Source organism: Salvelinus namaycush, chromosome 11 (assembly GCF_016432855.1).
Source record: "Salvelinus namaycush isolate Seneca chromosome 11, SaNama_1.0, whole genome shotgun sequence".
Lineage (NCBI taxonomy): Eukaryota > Metazoa > Chordata > Actinopteri > Salmoniformes > Salmonidae > Salvelinus > Salvelinus namaycush.
Genome location: NC_052317.1, coordinates 9,244,220 through 9,263,672, shown reverse-complemented (window position 1 = coordinate 9,263,672; position 19,453 = coordinate 9,244,220). Strand labels below are relative to the sequence as shown.

The window sequence follows — 19,453 nt, the reverse complement described above, 5'->3', positions numbered from 1 at the left end:
GTATCCTCCTTGGTGAGCGTTCGGTAGGGGCACTTGACATCGGAGCGAACGAAAGCGTCACAACTCTTGACCATGATTCACGACTTTCAAACTAGCACATCTGATATCAGCGTTATACTAACCCATAGTTGATTTTATATCCACCTCAAATGAATTGAACTCCTCATATTTAAAAAACAAAAAAACAAGGTAGGTTGTGAAGATGATATTGATCTTTCTCATGAACGGCTATCAGTTTTGTGATAGGTCATCCTTCACCAACTCCATAATTTATGAACTACTGCATTTGAAACAGGGACCTACCAAGGGATAAGGAAAAGAGACACACGTTTTACATACAGAGTGACTTGTCCTCTTTTGTTGCAATACAGTTGTTTTCAATTGCTAACATGCATTGGTCAAAACTGAAGTCACATTGTCAAAACTCTTCACACTGTCAGTGAACAGAAGTGTACGTGGAGCAAACAATTAATATTTTTTCATTGCTTTCAAACAAAATGCATTCAATGACCACATTCTTAGAAATCCATTAACTCTTTTCTCATTCCTACTCACATGATATATTATGCAAATATATAGTTTTGCAGGTGGTGGAGTATGAACGAGAAAAGAGTTCATGGATTTCAAAGAATGTGGTCATTGAATGCATTTTGTGTACACAAAGTTTCATGTTCTGCTCAGGTGTCCCTGGTGCGATAATGTGGCATTCCACCACTCTGCTGCAATCACAGACTGGTTCGCTGCACATCCCAGGATGTCAGTACTATTCCTGCCTCCATACTCCATACTCCCCCTTCCTAAACCGTAAACCCCATAGAGGAGTGACCACCATCCATATGTCCTTAGTGTGTGTTAGAGAGAGAGAGAGAGAGAGAGAGAGAGAGAGAGAGAGAGAGAGAGAGAGAGAGAGAGAGAGAGAGAGAGAGAGAGAGAGAGAGAGAGAGAGAGAGAGAGACCAACCAAGGAGGGCCTACAGCAGCACCTAGATCTTCTAGGTAAATCAGTAAATCTCAGTAAGACCAAAATAATGGTGTTCCAAAAAAGGTCAAGTCGCCAGGACCACAAATACAAATTCCATCTAGACACCGTTGTCCTAGAGCACACAAAAAACTATACATACCTTGGACTAAACATCAGTGCCACAGGTAATTTCCACAAAGCTGTGAGCGATCTGAGAGACAAGGCAAGAAGGGCATTCTATGCCATCAAAAGGAACATAACATTTGACATACCAATTAGGATCTGGCTAAAAATACTTGAATCAGTTATAGAACCCATTGCCCTTTATGGTTGTGAGGTCTGGGGTTCGATCACCAACCAAGAATTCACAAAATGGGACAAGCACTAAATTGAGACTCTGCATGCAGAATTCTGCAAAAATATCCTCCGTGTACAACGTAGAACAACAAATAACGCATGCAGAGCAGAATTAGGCCGATACCCGCTAATGATCAAAATGCAGAAAAGAGCCGTTAAATTCTTCAACCACCTAAAAGGAAGCGATTGCCAAACCTTCCATAACAAAGCCATCATCTACAGAGAGATGAACCTGGAGAAGAGTCCCCTAAGCAAGCTGGTCCTGGGGCTCTGTTCACAAACACAAACACACCCCACAGAGCCCCTGGACAGCAACACAATTAGACCCAACCAAATCATGAGAAAACAAAAAGATAATTACTTGACACATTGGAAAGAATGATCCAAAAAACAGCAACCTAGAATGCTATTTGTCCCTAAACAGAGTACACAGTGGCAGAATACCTGCCCACTGTGACTGACCCAAACTTAAGGAAAGCTTTGACTATGTACAGACTCAGTGAGCATAGCCTTGCTGTTGAGAACGGCCGCCGTAGGCAGACTTGGCTCTCAAGAGAAGACACACTGCCCACAAAATGAGGTGGAAACTGAGCTGCACTTCCTAACCTCCTGCCCACTGTATGACCATATTAGAGACACATATTTCCCTCAGATTACTCAGATCCACAAAGAATTTGAAAACAATCCCGATTTTGATAAACTCCCATATCTACTGGGTGAAATACCACACACAGTGTGCCATCACAGCAGCAAGATTTGTGACCTGTTGCCACAAGGAAAGGTCAACCAGTGAAGAACAAACACCATTGTAAATACAACCCATAGAAATGCGTATTTATTTTCCCTTTTGTACTTCAACCATTTGTACATAGTTACAACACTGTATATATACATAATATGACATTTGTAATGTCTTTATTATTTCTAACTTCTGTGAGTGTAATGTTTACTGTTCATTTTTATTGTTTATTTCCCTTTTGACAGAGCCATTGTGCCCGTTTCTGAGGTGGGCTGGGTAGAGCTCCGCAATACACAACACAGGCAAAAGATAAGGGACTGGAAAATCTTGGTAATCCTCCTCTTTATCAAAACGTTCCTTATGAATGTGCCTCGTTGTTGTGTTTCTCTGAAGCATATTTCTTGCATTTCCCCCTGCTTCCATAGTAAACACTGAGCAATGATGACCAAGACAGGAGACATGATAAAACACACTAAGACACGACAGAAAGCCAATCTGAAAACAAACCCCAATAGCATGATTGGAGAAGCATCTAGATTTAGAGCAAGTTGGAGAAGCACACCAAGAAAAATCAATGCACACACTGAGGTTAGTGCTGACAATAACATGACATGTGCTTCTACATCTCCATTGCTTGCTGTTTGGGGTTTTAGGCTGGGTTTCTGTAAAGCACTTTGTGACATCAGCAGATGTCAAATGGGCTTTATAAATAATTTTTTTTGATTGATTGATTAGTTGATTGATTGATTGATTGATTGATTGATTGATTGATTGATGTAAGGTGTAAAGGACCAGCAGCAGGCATTTACCAAGCAGAAAGGGAGTAACTGCTCATAGCGTGGAACTGAGAAAAATGGCTTTTTATATACCTTGGTTTCACAGTAACTTTATGCAGTTACTGCTAACATGACCCCCATTTTCTCAAAAACACAATAAAATAGAGGCAGGATATTTGTCCACATGACTAAGCATGTATTTAAGGTTGCAAAAATGACATTACCTTTTTACTTGGTAGGGCAGATTAGGTCTACAGGTCATTTGTAGTACTGATTGCAGTACTGAAGAAGGCCAGTAGAGATCAGTTATAACAACAGTCATTCATTGGGCTATAATACAGCAAGTAACCTGTACATCTATTTAAATCAATATTTGGAAATAGGTAAACGTGAGGTTAGATCCATCCCTGTGTTATTTCTGAGACTAGACATTTATTTTCAAGTGTCATTTAGGCCTACTTTCAGTCTTAGAGGTCAGGGCTGGCAACATAATCAGTAAAGCAACCTCTAAAAACACATTCCAGATCACTATGAATTCATGGACAGACGATGTAAATGTTAGAGGGAATAAAAGTTTATGATAATTGGCCTTGCTACAAACATACCGAAAATGTTGAAAAAAATGTGAGGACTACGGTGGCAAAAGATTTGAACCCGGGACCTCTCGCACCCAAAACGTCAGTCATACCCCTAGACCAACGAGCCACGTGAACAGATTCGCAGATTTCAATATATTACTACATAGAACTTGAAACTTTTTGTATGGAATGAATTTGAAGTCATCGATTTTGTCAAAACATTTATCCGGATGTTGGAGACAAATTAATAAGTTGGAAAATACAGACTTTCATTTTTTTATTATGGAGAAAACCCTGGCTTTACATACCTACATTTCACCCAACTTGCCTTAATATCTAGTCAATACAATGTTTGGTGCACAAATTCTACCGCCGAAGTTTCACGAGCACTGAAGTTGTTGATTAATTTCCTCATTAGCCAGCTTGTAACGCTGGCTATAGAAGATGAGATACTGAAGGACACCTGAGCAGTGTTCAAATACCCATACTAACATACTGTATACTACTTAATGAGTATATACGACTTGTTCTTTTGTGGCGCCAGATGGCCTAGTGGTTCGAGCCTAGCGTCAGTAACTGAAAGGTTGCTGGATCGAGGCCTAGAGCGGACGACGTTATTCTGTCGACCTGCCCTTCGAGCAAGGCAGGTTTAAACCACAGTTCCCAGATAGGATGTCTTAAGACTAGGCTATCAAAAAAAAAAATTTGCCCTTCATCGGGAATTTCTTTTTAACATTCAACCTCCAGCTGCGCACTCTCAAATTTGTTTTTTCTTCCATCACGCACGCACGCACGCACCACACACACACACACACACACTATACGATACATTTATTAAACATAAGAATGAGTGTGAGTTTTTTGTCACAACCCGACTCGTAGGAAGTGACAAAGAGCTCAGGGCACAAATAATAATGCGGGCTAGATTTAAAATGTCTTGCGGTAAATTAAGTGCTGCTTGAAAGTGAAAGGTGTCGGCTAAACGGGGCGATGCTTTCCTTTTAAATGGCAGAGTGGTTAAGGGCGTGAGAGTGCTCCCCAGTTGGATTAGCTTCAAATTCAGTCCAGTTCATTTTGTATCCTCCTTGGTGAGCGTTCGGTAGGGGCACTTGACATCGGAGCGAACGAAAGCGTCACAACTCTTGACCATGATTCACGACTTTCAAACTAGCACATCTGATATCAGCGTTATACTAACCCATAGTTGATTTTATATCCACCTCAAATGAATTGAACTCCTCATATTTAAAAAACAAAAAAACAAGGTAGGTTGTGAAGATGATATTGATCTTTCTCATGAACGGCTATCAGTTTTGTGATAGGTCATCCTTCACCAACTCCATAATTTATGAACTACTGCATTTGAAACAGGGACCTACCAAGGGATAAGGAAAAGAGACACACGTTTTACATACAGAGTGACTTGTCCTCTTTTGTTGCAATACAGTTGTTTTCAATTGCTAACATGCATTGGTCAAAACTGAAGTCACATTGTCAAAACTCTTCACACTGTCAGCGAACAGAAGTGTACGTGGAGCAAACAATTAATATTTTTTCATTGCTTTCAAACAAAATGCATTCAATGACCACATTCTTAGAAATCCATTAACTCTTTTCTCATTCCTACTCACATGATATATTATGCAAATATATAGTTTTGCAGGTGGTGGAGTATGAACGAGAAAAGAGTTCATGGATTTCAAAGAATGTGGTCATTGAATGCATTTTGTGTACACAAAGTTTCATGTTCTGCTCAGGTGTCCCTGGTGCGATAATGTGGCATTCCACCACTCTGCTGCAATCACAGACTGGTTCGCTGCACATCCCAGGATGTCAGTACTATTCCTGCCTCCATACTCCATACTCCCCCTTCCTAAACCGTAAACCCCATAGAGGAGTGACCACCATCCATATGTCCTTAGTGTGTGTTAGAGAGAGAGAGAGAGAGAGAGAGAGAGAGAGAGAGAGAGAGAGAGAGAGAGAGAGAGAGAGAGAGAGAGAGAGAGAGAGAGAGAGAGAGAGAGAGAGACCAACCAAGGAGGGCCTACAGCAGCACCTAGATCTTCTAGGTAAATCAGTAAATCTCAGTAAGACCAAAATAATGGTGTTCCAAAAAAGGTCAAGTCGCCAGGACCACAAATACAAATTCCATCTAGACACCGTTGTCCTAGAGCACACAAAAAACTATACATACCTTGGACTAAACATCAGTGCCACAGGTAATTTCCACAAAGCTGTGAGCGATCTGAGAGACAAGGCAAGAAGGGCATTCTATGCCATCAAAAGGAACATAACATTTGACATACCAATTAGGATCTGGCTAAAAATACTTGAATCAGTTATAGAACCCATTGCCCTTTATGGTTGTGAGGTCTGGGGTTCGATCACCAACCAAGAATTCACAAAATGGGACAAGCACTAAATTGAGACTCTGCATGCAGAATTCTGCAAAAATATCCTCCGTGTACAACGTAGAACAACAAATAACGCATGCAGAGCAGAATTAGGCCGATACCCGCTAATGATCAAAATGCAGAAAAGAGCCGTTAAATTCTTCAACCACCTAAAAGGAAGCGATTGCCAAACCTTCCATAACAAAGCCATCATCTACAGAGAGATGAACCTGGAGAAGAGTCCCCTAAGCAAGCTGGTCCTGGGGCTCTGTTCACAAACACAAACACACCCCACAGAGCCCCTGGACAGCAACACAATTAGACCCAACCAAATCATGAGAAAACAAAAAGATAATTACTTGACACATTGGAAAGAATGATCCAAAAAACAGCAACCTAGAATGCTATTTGTCCCTAAACAGAGTACACAGTGGCAGAATACCTGCCCACTGTGACTGACCCAAACTTAAGGAAAGCTTTGACTATGTACAGACTCAGTGAGCATAGCCTTGCTGTTGAGAACGGCCGCCGTAGGCAGACTTGGCTCTCAAGAGAAGACACACTGCCCACAAAATGAGGTGGAAACTGAGCTGCACTTCCTAACCTCCTGCCCACTGTATGACCATATTAGAGACACATATTTCCCTCAGATTACTCAGATCCACAAAGAATTTGAAAACAATCCCGATTTTGATAAACTCCCATATCTACTGGGTGAAATACCACACACAGTGTGCCATCACAGCAGCAAGATTTGTGACCTGTTGCCACAAGGAAAGGTCAACCAGTGAAGAACAAACACCATTGTAAATACAACCCATAGAAATGCGTATTTATTTTCCCTTTTGTACTTCAACCATTTGTACATAGTTACAACACTGTATATATACATAATATGACATTTGTAATGTCTTTATTATTTCTAACTTCTGTGAGTGTAATGTTTACTGTTCATTTTTATTGTTTATTTCCCTTTTGACAGAGCCATTGTGCCCGTTTCTGAGGTGGGCTGGGTAGAGCTCCGCAATACACAACACAGGCAAAAGATAAGGGACTGGAAAATCTTGGTAATCCTCCTCTTTATCAAAACGTTCCTTATGAATGTGCCTCGTTGTTGTGTTTCTCTGAAGCATATTTCTTGCATTTCCCCCTGCTTCCATAGTAAACACTGAGCAATGATGACCAAGACAGGAGACATGATAAAACACACTAAGACACGACAGAAAGCCAATCTGAAAACAAACCCCAATAGCATGATTGGAGAAGCATCTAGATTTAGAGCAAGTTGGAGAAGCACACCAAGAAAAATCAATGCACACACTGAGGTTAGTGCTGACAATAACATGACATGTGCTTCTACATCTCCATTGCTTGCTGTTTGGGGTTTTAGGCTGGGTTTCTGTAAAGCACTTTGTGACATCAGCAGATGTCAAATGGGCTTTATAAATACATTTTTTTTGATTGATTGATTAGTTGATTGATTGATTGATTGATTGATTGATTGATTGATTGATGTAAGGTGTAAAGGACCAGCAGCAGGCATTTACCAAGCAGAAAGGGAGTAACTGCTCATAGCGTGGAACTGAGAAAAATGGCTTTTTATATACCTTGGTTTCACAGTAACTTTATGCAGTTACTGCTAACATGACCCCCATTTTCTCAAAAACACAATAAAATAGAGGCAGGATATTTGTCCACATGACTAAGCATGTATTTAAGGTTGCAAAAATGACATTACCTTTTTACTTGGTAGGGCAGATTAGGTCTACAGGTCATTTGTAGTACTGATTGCAGTACTGAAGAAGGCCAGTAGAGATCAGTTATAACAACAGTCATTCATTGGGCTATAATACAGCAAGTAACCTGTACATCTATTTAAATCAATATTTGGAAATAGGTAAACGTGAGGTTAGATCCATCCCTGTGTTATTTCTGAGACTAGACATTTATTTTCAAGTGTCATTTAGGCCTACTTTCAGTCTTAGAGGTCAGGGCTGGCAACATAATCAGTAAAGCAACCTCTAAAAACACATTCCAGATCACTATGAATTCATGGACAGACGATGTAAATGTTAGAGGGAATAAAAGTTTATGATAATTGGCCTTGCTACAAACATACCGAAAATGTTGAAAAAAATGTGAGGACTACGGTGGCAAAAGATTTGAACCCGGGACCTCTCGCACCCAAAACGTCAGTCATACCCCTAGACCAACGAGCCACGTGAACAGATTCGCAGATTTCAATATATTACTACATAGAACTTGAAACTTTTTGTATGGAATGAATTTGAAGTCATCGATTTTGTCAAAACATTTATCCGGATGTTGGAGACAAATTAATAAGTTGGAAAATACAGACTTTCATTTTTTTATTATGGAGAAAACCCTGGCTTTACATACCTACATTTCACCCAACTTGCCTTAATATCTAGTCAATACAATGTTTGGTGCACAAATTCTACCGCCGAAGTTTCACGAGCACTGAAGTTGTTGATTAATTTCCTCATTAGCCAGCTTGTAACGCTGGCTATAGAAGATGAGATACTGAAGGACACCTGAGCAGTGTTCAAATACCCATACTAACATACTGTATACTACTTAATGAGTATATACGACTTGTTCTTTTGTGGCGCCAGATGGCCTAGTGGTTCGAGCCTAGCGTCAGTAACTGAAAGGTTGCTGGATCGAGGCCTAGAGCGGACGACGTTATTCTGTCGACCTGCCCTTCGAGCAAGGCAGGTTTAAACCACAGTTCCCAGATAGGATGTCTTAAGACTAGGCTATCAAAAAAAAAATTTGCCCTTCATCGGGAATTTCTTTTTAACATTCAACCTCCAGCTGCGCACTCTCAAATTTGTTTTTTCTTCCATCACGCACGCACGCACGCACGCACACACACACACACACACACACTATACGATACATTTATTAAACATAAGAATGAGTGTGAGTTTTTTGTCACAACCCGACTCGTAGGAAGTGACAAAGAGCTCAGGGCACAAATAATAATGCGGGCTAGATTTAAAATGTCTTGCGGTAAATTAAGTGCTGCTTGAAAGTGAAAGGTGTCGGCTAAACGGGGCGATGCTTTCCTTTTAAATGGCAGAGTGGTTAAGGGCGTGAGAGTGCTCCCCAGTTGGATTAGCTTCAAATTCAGTCCAGTTCATTTTGTATCCTCCTTGGTGAGCGTTCGGTAGGGGCACTTGACATCGGAGCGAACGAAAGCGTCACAACTCTTGACCATGATTCACGACTTTCAAACTAGCACATCTGATATCAGCGTTATACTAACCCATAGTTGATTTTATATCCACCTCAAATGAATTGAACTCCTCATATTTAAAAAACAAAAAAACAAGGTAGGTTGTGAAGATGATATTGATCTTTCTCATGAACGGCTATCAGTTTTGTGATAGGTCATCCTTCACCAACTCCATAATTTATGAACTACTGCATTTGAAACAGGGACCTACCAAGGGATAAGGAAAAGAGACACACGTTTTACATACAGAGTGACTTGTCCTCTTTTGTTGCAATACAGTTGTTTTCAATTGCTAACATGCATTGGTCAAAACTGAAGTCACATTGTCAAAACTCTTCACACTGTCAGCGAACAGAAGTGTACGTGGAGCAAACAATTAATATTTTTTCATTGCTTTCAAACAAAATGCATTCAATGACCACATTCTTAGAAATCCATTAACTCTTTTCTCATTCCTACTCACATGATATATTATGCAAATATATAGTTTTGCAGGTGGTGGAGTATGAACGAGAAAAGAGTTCATGGATTTCAAAGAATGTGGTCATTGAATGCATTTTGTGTACACAAAGTTTCATGTTCTGCTCAGGTGTCCCTGGTGCGATAATGTGGCATTCCACCACTCTGCTGCAATCACAGACTGGTTCGCTGCACATCCCAGGATGTCAGTACTATTCCTGCCTCCATACTCCATACTCCCCCTTCCTAAACCGTAAACCCCATAGAGGAGTGACCACCATCCATATGTCCTTAGTGTGTGTTAGAGAGAGAGAGAGAGAGAGAGAGAGAGAGAGAGAGAGAGAGAGAGAGAGAGAGAGAGAGAGAGAGAGAGAGAGAGAGAGAGAGAGAGAGAGAGAGAGACCAACCAAGGAGGGCCTACAGCAGCACCTAGATCTTCTAGGTAAATCAGTAAATCTCAGTAAGACCAAAATAATGGTGTTCCAAAAAAGGTCAAGTCGCCAGGACCACAAATACAAATTCCATCTAGACACCGTTGTCCTAGAGCACACAAAAAACTATACATACCTTGGACTAAACATCAGTGCCACAGGTAATTTCCACAAAGCTGTGAGCGATCTGAGAGACAAGGCAAGAAGGGCATTCTATGCCATCAAAAGGAACATAACATTTGACATACCAATTAGGATCTGGCTAAAAATACTTGAATCAGTTATAGAACCCATTGCCCTTTATGGTTGTGAGGTCTGGGGTTCGATCACCAACCAAGAATTCACAAAATGGGACAAGCACTAAATTGAGACTCTGCATGCAGAATTCTGCAAAAATATCCTCCGTGTACAACGTAGAACAACAAATAACGCATGCAGAGCAGAATTAGGCCGATACCCGCTAATGATCAAAATGCAGAAAAGAGCCGTTAAATTCTTCAACCACCTAAAAGGAAGCGATTGCCAAACCTTCCATAACAAAGCCATCATCTACAGAGAGATGAACCTGGAGAAGAGTCCCCTAAGCAAGCTGGTCCTGGGGCTCTGTTCACAAACACAAACACACCCCACAGAGCCCCTGGACAGCAACACAATTAGACCCAACCAAATCATGAGAAAACAAAAAGATAATTACTTGACACATTGGAAAGAATGATCCAAAAAACAGCAACCTAGAATGCTATTTGTCCCTAAACAGAGTACACAGTGGCAGAATACCTGCCCACTGTGACTGACCCAAACTTAAGGAAAGCTTTGACTATGTACAGACTCAGTGAGCATAGCCTTGCTGTTGAGAACGGCCGCCGTAGGCAGACTTGGCTCTCAAGAGAAGACACACTGCCCACAAAATGAGGTGGAAACTGAGCTGCACTTCCTAACCTCCTGCCCACTGTATGACCATATTAGAGACACATATTTCCCTCAGATTACTCAGATCCACAAAGAATTTGAAAACAATCCCGATTTTGATAAACTCCCATATCTACTGGGTGAAATACCACACACAGTGTGCCATCACAGCAGCAAGATTTGTGACCTGTTGCCACAAGGAAAGGTCAACCAGTGAAGAACAAACACCATTGTAAATACAACCCATAGAAATGCGTATTTATTTTCCCTTTTGTACTTCAACCATTTGTACATAGTTACAACACTGTATATATACATAATATGACATTTGTAATGTCTTTATTATTTCTAACTTCTGTGAGTGTAATGTTTACTGTTCATTTTTATTGTTTATTTCCCTTTTGACAGAGCCATTGTGCCCGTTTCTGAGGTGGGCTGGGTAGAGCTCCGCAATACACAACACAGGCAAAAGATAAGGGACTGGAAAATCTTGGTAATCCTCCTCTTTATCAAAACGTTCCTTATGAATGTGCCTCGTTGTTGTGTTTCTCTGAAGCATATTTCTTGCATTTCCCCCTGCTTCCATAGTAAACACTGAGCAATGATGACCAAGACAGGAGACATGATAAAACACACTAAGACACGACAGAAAGCCAATCTGAAAACAAACCCCAATAGCATGATTGGAGAAGCATCTAGATTTAGAGCAAGTTGGAGAAGCACACCAAGAAAAATCAATGCACACACTGAGGTTAGTGCTGACAATAACATGACATGTGCTTCTACATCTCCATTGCTTGCTGTTTGGGGTTTTAGGCTGGGTTTCTGTAAAGCACTTTGTGACATCAGCAGATGTCAAATGGGCTTTATAAATATTTTTTTTTTGATTGATTGATTAGTTGATTGATTGATTGATTGATTGATTGATTGATTGATTGATGTAAGGTGTAAAGGACCAGCAGCAGGCATTTACCAAGCAGAAAGGGAGTAACTGCTCATAGCGTGGAACTGAGAAAAATGGCTTTTTATATACCTTGGTTTCACAGTAACTTTATGCAGTTACTGCTAACATGACCCCCATTTTCTCAAAAACACAATAAAATAGAGGCAGGATATTTGTCCACATGACTAAGCATGTATTTAAGGTTGCAAAAATGACATTACCTTTTTACTTGGTAGGGCAGATTAGGTCTACAGGTCATTTGTAGTACTGATTGCAGTACTGAAGAAGGCCAGTAGAGATCAGTTATAACAACAGTCATTCATTGGGCTATAATACAGCAAGTAACCTGTACATCTATTTAAATCAATATTTGGAAATAGGTAAACGTGAGGTTAGATCCATCCCTGTGTTATTTCTGAGACTAGACATTTATTTTCAAGTGTCATTTAGGCCTACTTTCAGTCTTAGAGGTCAGGGCTGGCAACATAATCAGTAAAGCAACCTCTAAAAACACATTCCAGATCACTATGAATTCATGGACAGACGATGTAAATGTTAGAGGGAATAAAAGTTTATGATAATTGGCCTTGCTACAAACATACCGAAAATGTTGAAAAAAATGTGAGGACTACGGTGGCAAAAGATTTGAACCCGGGACCTCTCGCACCCAAAACGTCAGTCATACCCCTAGACCAACGAGCCACGTGAACAGATTCGCAGATTTCAATATATTACTACATAGAACTTGAAACTTTTTGTATGGAATGAATTTGAAGTCATCGATTTTGTCAAAACATTTATCCGGATGTTGGCGACAAATTAATAAGTTGGAAAATACAGACTTTCATTTTTTTATTATGGAGAAAACCCTGGCTTTACATACCTACATTTCACCCAACTTGCCTTAATATCTAGTCAATACAATGTTTGGTGCACAAATTCTACCGCCGAAGTTTCACGAGCACTGAAGTTGTTGATTAATTTCCTCATTAGCCAGTTTGTAACGCTGGCTATAGAAGATGAGATACTGAAGGACACCTGAGCAGTGTTCAAATACCCATACTAACATACTGTATACTACTTAATGAGTATATACGACTTGTTCTTTTGTGGCGCCAGATGGCCTAGTGGTTCGAGCCTAGCGTCAGTAACTGAAAGGTTGCTGGATCGAGGCCTAGAGCGGACGACGTTATTCTGTCGACCTGCCCTTCGAGCAAGGCAGGTTTAAACCACAGTTCCCAGATAGGATGTCTTAAGACTAGGCTATCAAAAAAAAAATTGCCCTTCATCGGGAATTTCTTTTTAACATTCAACCTCCAGCTGCGCACTCTCAAATTTGTTTTTTCTTCCATCACGCACGCACGCACGCACGCACACACACACACACACACACACACACTATACGATACATTTATTAAACATAAGAATGAGTGTGAGTTTTTTGTCACAACCCGACTCGTAGGAAGTGACAAAGAGCTCAGGGCACAAATAATAATGCGGGCTAGATTTAAAATGTCTTGCGGTAAATTAAGTGCTGCTTGAAAGTGAAAGGTGTCGGCTAAACGGGGCGATGTTTTCCTTTTAAATGGCAGAGTGGTTAAGGGCGTGAGAGTGCTCCCCAGTTGGATTAGCTTCAAATTCAGTCCAGTTCATTTTGTATCCTCCTTGGTGAGCGTTCGGTAGGGGCACTTGACATCGGAGCGAACGAAAGCGTCACAACTCTTGACCATGATTCACGACTTTCAAACTAGCACATCTGATATCAGCGTTATACTAACCCATAGTTGATTTTATATCCACCTCAAATGAATTGAACTCCTCATATTTAAAAAACAAAAAAACAAGGTAGGTTGTGAAGATGATATTGATCTTTCTCATGAACGGCTATCAGTTTTGTGATAGGTCATCCTTCACCAACTCCATAATTTATGAACTACTGCATTTGAAACAGGGACCTACCAAGGGATAAGGAAAAGAGACACACGTTTTACATACAGAGTGACTTGTCCTCTTTTGTTGCAATACAGTTGTTTTCAATTGCTAACATGCATTGGTCAAAACTGAAGTCACATTGTCAAAACTCTTCACACTGTCAGTGAACAGAAGTGTACGTGGAGCAAACAATTAATATTTTTTCATTGCTTTCAAACAAAATGCATTCAATGACCACATTCTTAGAAATCCATTAACTCTTTTCTCATTCCTACTCACATGATATATTATGCAAATATATAGTTTTGCAGGTGGTGGAGTATGAACGAGAAAAGAGTTCATGGATTTCAAAGAATGTGGTCATTGAATGCATTTTGTGTACACAAAGTTTCATGTTCTGCTCAGGTGTCCCTGGTGCGATAATGTGGCATTCCACCACTCTGCTGCAATCACAGACTGGTTCGCTGCACATCCCAGGATGTCAGTACTATTCCTGCCTCCATACTCCATACTCCCCCTTCCTAAACCGTAAACCCCATAGAGGAGTGACCACCATCCATATGTCCTTAGTGTGTGTTAGAGAGAGAGAGAGAGAGAGAGAGAGAGAGAGAGAGAGAGAGAGAGAGAGAGAGAGAGAGAGAGAGAGAGAGAGAGAGAGAGAGAGAGAGAGAGAGACCAACCAAGGAGGGCCTACAGCAGCACCTAGATCTTCTAGGTAAATCAGTAAATCTCAGTAAGACCAAAATAATGGTGTTCCAAAAAAGGTCAAGTCGCCAGGACCACAAATACAAATTCCATCTAGACACCGTTGTCCTAGAGCACACAAAAAACTATACATACCTTGGACTAAACATCAGTGCCACAGGTAATTTCCACAAAGCTGTGAGCGATCTGAGAGACAAGGCAAGAAGGGCATTCTATGCCATCAAAAGGAACATAACATTTGACATACCAATTAGGATCTGGCTAAAAATACTTGAATCAGTTATAGAACCCATTGCCCTTTATGGTTGTGAGGTCTGGGGTTCGATCACCAACCAAGAATTCACAAAATGGGACAAGCACTAAATTGAGACTCTGCATGCAGAATTCTGCAAAAATATCCTCCGTGTACAACGTAGAACAACAAATAACGCATGCAGAGCAGAATTAGGCCGATACCCGCTAATGATCAAAATGCAGAAAAGAGCCGTTAAATTCTTCAACCACCTAAAAGGAAGCGATTGCCAAACCTTCCATAACAAAGCCATCATCTACAGAGAGATGAACCTGGAGAAGAGTCCCCTAAGCAAGCTGGTCCTGGGGCTCTGTTCACAAACACAAACACACCCCACAGAGCCCCTGGACAGCAACACAATTAGACCCAACCAAATCATGAGAAAACAAAAAGATAATTACTTGACACATTGGAAAGAATGATCCAAAAAACAGCAACCTAGAATGCTATTTGTCCCTAAACAGAGTACACAGTGGCAGAATACCTGCCCACTGTGACTGACCCAAACTTAAGGAAAGCTTTGACTATGTACAGACTCAGTGAGCATAGCCTTGCTGTTGAGAACGGCCGCCGTAGGCAGACTTGGCTCTCAAGAGAAGACACACTGCCCACAAAATGAGGTGGAAACTGAGCTGCACTTCCTAACCTCCTGCCCACTGTATGACCATATTAGAGACACATATTTCCCTCAGATTACTCAGATCCACAAAGAATTTGAAAACAATCCCGATTTTGATAAACTCCCATATCTACTGGGTGAAATACCACACACAGTGTGCCATCACAGCAGCAAGATTTGTGACCTGTTGCCACAAGGAAAGGTCAACCAGTGAAGAACAAACACCATTGTAAATACAACCCATAGAAATGCGTATTTATTTTCCCTTTTGTACTTCAACCATTTGTACATAGTTACAACACTGTATATATACATAATATGACATTTGTAATGTCTTTATTATTTCTAACTTCTGTGAGTGTAATGTTTACTGTTCATTTTTATTGTTTATTTCCCTTTTGACAGAGCCATTGTGCCCGTTTCTGAGGTGGGCTGGGTAGAGCTCCGCAATACACAACACAGGCAAAAGATAAGGGACTGGAAAATCTTGGTAATCCTCCTCTTTATCAAAACGTTCCTTATGAATGTGCCTCGTTGTTGTGTTTCTCTGAAGCATATTTCTTGCATTTCCCCCTGCTTCCATAGTAAACACTGAGCAATGATGACCAAGACAGGAGACATGATAAAAAACACTAAGACACGACAGAAAGCCAATCTGAAAACAAACCCCAATAGCATGATTGGAGAAGCATCTAGATTTAGAGCAAGTTGGAGAAGCACACCAAGAAAAATCAATGCACACACTGAGGTTAGTGCTGACAATAACATGACATGTGCTTCTACATCTCCATTGCTTGCTGTTTGGGGTTTTAGGCTGGGTTTCTGTAAAGCACTTTGTGACATCGGCAGATGTCAAATGGGCTTTATAAATAAATTTGTTTGATGGATTGATTAGTTGATTGATTGATTGATTGATTGATTGATTGATGTAAGGTGTAAAGGACCAGCAGCAGGCATTTACCAAGCAGAAAGGGAGTAACTGCTCATAGCGTGGAACTGAGAAAAATTGCTTTTATATACCTTGGTTTCACAGTAACTTTATGCAGTTACTGCTAACATGACCCCCATTTTCTCCAAAACACAATACAATAAATCAAATCAAATTTTATTGGTCACATACGCATGGTTAGCAGATGTTAATGCGAGTGTAGCGAAATACTTGTGCTTCTAGCTTCGACAATGCAGTAATATCTAACAAGTAATCTAACAAATTCACAACAACTACTTTATACACACAAATGTAAGGGATGAATAAGAAAATGTACATATAAATATATGGATGAGTGGTGGCCGTGCGTCATAGGCAAGATGCAGTAGATGGTATAGCACAGTATATACATATGAGATGAGTAATGTAGGATATGTAAACATTATTAAAGTGGCGTTCTTTAACTAGTGATACCTTTATTAAGTCCATTTATTAAAGTGGCCAGAGATTTGAGTCTGTATGTTGGCAGCAGCCTCTCTATGTTAGTAATGGCTGTTTAACAGTCTGATGGCCTTGCGATAGAAGCTGTTTTTCAGTCTCTTGGTCCCAGCTTTGATGCATCTGTACTGACCTCGCCTTCTGGATAATAGCAGGGTGAATAAGCAGTGGCTCGGGTGGTTGTTGTCCTTGATGATCTTTTTGGCCTTCCTGTGACATCGGATGCTGTAGGTCTCTTGGAGGGCAGGTTTACCCCCGGTGATGCGTTGTGCAGACCGCACTACCCTCTGGAGAGCCTTGCTGTTGAGGTCGGTGCAGTTGCTGTTCCAAGCGGTGATACAGCCTGACAGGATGCTCTCAATTGTGCATCTGTAAAAGTTTGTGAGTGTTTTAGGTGAGGAGCCAAATTTCTTCAGCCTCCTGAGGTTGAAGAGACGCTGTTGCGCCTTCTTCACCACGCTGTCTGTGTGGGTGGACCATTTCAGTTTGCCTGTGATGTGTACGCCGAGAAACTTAAAACTTTCCACCTTCAGCACTATTGTCCCGTCGATGTGGATGGGGGGGTGCTCCCTCTGCTGTTCTCTGAAGTCCACGATCATCTCCTTTGTTTTGTTGACGTAGAGTGAGAGGTTGTTTTCCTGACACCACACTCCGAGGGCCCTCACCTCCTCCCTGTAGGCTGTCTCGTCGTTGTTGGTAATCAAGCCTACCGCTGTAGTGTTTGTTGTCTGCAAACTTGAGGATTGAGTTGGAAGCGTGCATGGCCACGCAGTCATGGGTGAACAGGGAGAACAGGAGAGGGCTGAGAACGCACCCTTGTGGGGCCCCAGTGTTGAGGATCAGCGGGGTGGAGATGTTGTTTCCTACCTTCACCACCTGGGGACGGCCCATCAGAAAGTCCAGGACCCAGTTGCACAGTGCGGGGTCAAGACCCAGGGTCTCTAGCTTAATGACGAGTTTGGAGGGTACTATGGTGTTAAATGCTGTGCTGTAGTCAATGAACATCATTCTTACATAGGTATTCCTCTTGTCCAGATGGGATAGGGCAGTGTGCAGTGTGATGGCGATTGCATCGTCAGTGGACCTATTGGGGCGGTAAGCAAATTTGAGTGGGTCTAAGGTATCAGGTAGGATGGAGGTGATATGATCCTTGAATAGTCTTTCAAAGCACTTCATGATGACAGAAGTGAGTGCAGCGGGGCGATAGTCATTTAGTTCAGGAGGCAGGATATTTTTCCACATGATTGAGCATGTATTTAAGGTTGCAAAAATGACATTACCTCATTTTCGACCAAATGAGCAGTTACTGCCTTTTTGCTTGGTAGGGCAGATTAGGTCTACAGGTCATTTGTTTAACTGCACACGATTGCAGTACTGAAGAAGGCCAGTAGAGATCAGTATACAGTCATTCATTGAGCTATAATACAGCAAGTAACCTGTACATTTATTTAAATAAATATTTGGAAATAGGTAACCGTGAGGTTAGATCCATCCCTGTGTTATTTCTGAGACATGACATTTTCAAGTGTGATTAGGCCTACTTTCAGTCTTAGAGGTCACGGCTGGCAACATAATTAGTTAAGCAACCTATAAAAACACATTCCAGATCAAGATGCATTCATGGATAGACGATCTAACGATGTTAGAGGGAAGAACATTTTATGATAACTAGCCTTGCTACAACATACCGAAAATGTTGAATAAAATGTGAGGACTACGGTGGCAAAAAATGGGCTCGTCCGGGATTTGAACCCGGGACCTCTCGCACCCAAAGCGAGAATCATACCCCTAGACCAACGAGCCACTTGTAGTAACTGCTGATATCGACATTTTACTACATACCAGCCGTGAAATCACCAACAGCATGACACTTTTTATCTGGGATGAATTTGTATCCATAGTTGTTGTCTACACATTTATCCGGATGTTGGCGGCAAATTAATAGCTTGGAAAATACAGACTTTCCCTTTTTATTATGAAGAAAACGCTGGCTTTACGTACCTCAATTTCACCCAACTTGTCTTAATATCTTGTAAAAAATGTTTTGTGCACAAATTCTACCTCCGAAGTTTCTGATGTGGTTGATTAATTTCCTCATTACCGCGAGAAAGCTTGCTACATTGTTACGTTGGCTACAGAAGATGAGATACGTAAGTACACCTGAGCAGTGTTCGAATACCCAAACTAACATACTGTAAACTACATACTTAATGAGTATATACTATTAGTTCATTTTAGTATACTGTAAACGAACGGTTTCGTTTCAGTTGAGCATACTAGCGCTTCGCCTGTCTACCGGAAGTTGATGCCGTTGCTTTGCAACCTCTTGCTAGCTTGTTACCATGACAAGTCACTAGCTAAACATTTTATGATTTTGGGTTTGTTCATGAGTTCAATCTGGAGTGCAAGAGTGCGCTCTGGGTGTTTTTAATTCAGAGTGTTGTCAGATTGGCCGGACGCACTGGCACGAGGAGTATGGTTGATCCTAAAGAACACCTCACTCTGACCATTTCCTCATTCTAGCAGAGCTGGTTAGGCTGTTTTCATGTTATCCAGAGCGTTGGCGACTGTAACCGTGCTGCTGGGAACAATTTAATTATGCTTTTTTTTTGCCAGTGTTCGTAAAATTCATCAGTTATTCATCTGGCACAGGTACACTCATTCAGACGAGA

General features: G+C 41.1%; 1 non-coding gene across 1 annotated transcript; it reads right to left on the bottom strand.

Moving 5' to 3' along the window:
- Positions 1-18,512: 18,512 nt before the first annotated feature.
- trnap-ugg lies at positions 18,513-18,584 on the bottom strand. The gene has a single exon. It is a non-coding gene; the product is annotated as a tRNA-Pro (tRNA).
- Positions 18,585-19,453: the final 869 nt, after the last annotated feature.